Source organism: Sitophilus oryzae, unplaced genomic scaffold (assembly GCF_002938485.1).
Source record: "Sitophilus oryzae breed Bouriz unplaced genomic scaffold, Soryzae_2.0 scaffold_1190_pilon_pilon, whole genome shotgun sequence".
Taxonomy (NCBI): domain Eukaryota; kingdom Metazoa; phylum Arthropoda; class Insecta; order Coleoptera; family Curculionidae; genus Sitophilus; species Sitophilus oryzae.
Window position 1 is genome coordinate 243,386 of NW_022145827.1, and position 1,928 is coordinate 245,313.

The 1,928-nt window shown below is 29.0% G+C and overlaps 1 long non-coding RNA gene across 1 annotated transcript; it reads left to right on the top strand.

The window, feature by feature from the left end:
• The first annotated feature begins 1,165 nt into the window (after positions 1-1,165).
• Positions 1,166-1,928, top strand: LOC115891680. Its single transcript, XR_004051890.1, has 3 exons — positions 1,166-1,383; positions 1,435-1,542; positions 1,595-1,928. It is a non-coding gene; the product is annotated as an uncharacterized LOC115891680 (long non-coding RNA).

A 1,928-nucleotide genomic window follows, 5' to 3' on the forward strand; every position in this document is an offset into this window, starting at 1 on the left:
AGTATATAGTTCACAATAATCACCAAAGCTACCTTATTATATTCAAAAATAATTTTAAACAGAAATGATAATTGAAATATATAAGTATTGCAAATTGTAGGTGGCAAATTTATTTCGCTTTTAAAAATTAACCTAGGCATGTATTGACATGATCCAAAAAATAAAATGCTCAAGAGACATGGTTCTGACCGTGAAATTATATTTTAGGAAAATTTACACACGAAATTATTGCACAGGGTGTTTTAAAGTTAAGGTAAAAAAACCCTCGATTAACCCTGCATAATATGCCAAATACTATACTAAGTTTATAAAAAAATTAGTTTACGAATCAAAGTTTATATTATAATTATATACAGCTTCCTAAAAAATCATGAAAATAGGGCTAAAAAAAACGAAAATATAATACTTTCAATTTGACCAAAAATTTCTCCGTTGCCTTGTAAAAATGTAAATCTTTCTGCACAAGTTTTGCAAAACATAAATATAACTGCATCGATGCTGTAACTACTTAACAATTTAATTTCAAATTCCTCTAGGTTAAGGTTGAAACCTTTGTTGAAGCTCTACTTGAAATAATTTATACTTAAACTTGACTAGTTTTTCTTGCCATAAATCGAAATCAACCAGGTATTTAGCGTGCGAAACAATTTGTTAACAATTATTCGAAATCCATTGTTTCGATCTGATTGAAACAGTAGCGCGTGAGCTTAGCATGCTTAATTAGTCGACTCGCACGCACTATACGGGATGTCGCGATTGTTGTGCCTTATTAGTATTATTGTACTTAATTTAGTACAGAACAAAAAGTTAGAAGTTGATTTTCCACAAAATTATATTAAAAAAAATAGTACAACATCTTCTAAATAATATAATAATTTTTTCTGCGAAAAAATGATGATTAAACGGTTTCTGTTGAACTTTTAGCACAAAAAGATTTCAAATTTAAGATTTCAGTCTATAATAACTATTTGGGAAACATGTTTAATTTGTCAATGATGACAGGTATTGATAATTAATTTAGTAATTTCAATTTCAAATATCTCTAGAACCATTACTCGTAGTAATTTTTACCAAGAGACCTTTTTTATGTAAAAAATGTTTATTTTTAAATGTATATTTTTAAAGAATATGTAGGTGGCGCCCTCTACAAGTAGGAGTTAAAGTCCCTAGATATATAAAGTACCGCAATTACCGCCATATTGGCGCCAAAACTAGCGGCAAATTTAAAAAGGAGGCCAACATTTCGCTGTTTCGGCTTTTTAAGCAGCTGGTCGGTCCGGCGCCAATATGGCCGACCAACATTGACAGGCAAGCCGTAAAATAAAATATTTATTAATTGTAATAGAATTACGTTTATTATCTACAGTTTACCTTCATTTTAACGTAATATCAGGTGGTATATTAATATTCAATTTCATAAATTTAATTTTTTAGGCCTATATATGTTAAGAGGTTATAAACGAATGGTTTCCGTACAAGTGTTTTTCATTTGTATTAGCATTTATTTTATGTTACCTTTTAGCGCAAAGTACGCCAACAGAAGTAAGTTAATAGGTAAGAAGAAATAAAGTTGGAATAACATTTAGAATTTTAGTACTTAATTCAGTCGAAACAATTGGAAAAACTTTGTTTGTTGATGAGAACGGGATACCTATACCATAAGTAAACTTTCCCTATTATACCAGTTATGCTGTAGTTAGTTTTGACAAATAAGCATGATTTAACGAAAGTCTTTGGAACTATGAATAAGCTACAAACTTAAATTTGAAGGCCGGCTTTTATACGAGAAAATTTTGAACCATGGTTGAAACAAATAAATGTAATAATTAAATTGATATGATACATACCTGCTATTTTTGAAATATATTAATATATTGATAGAAAGATTGTTTCAATTAGTATTACTTCAGGTAGTTTCGGCATTTTAG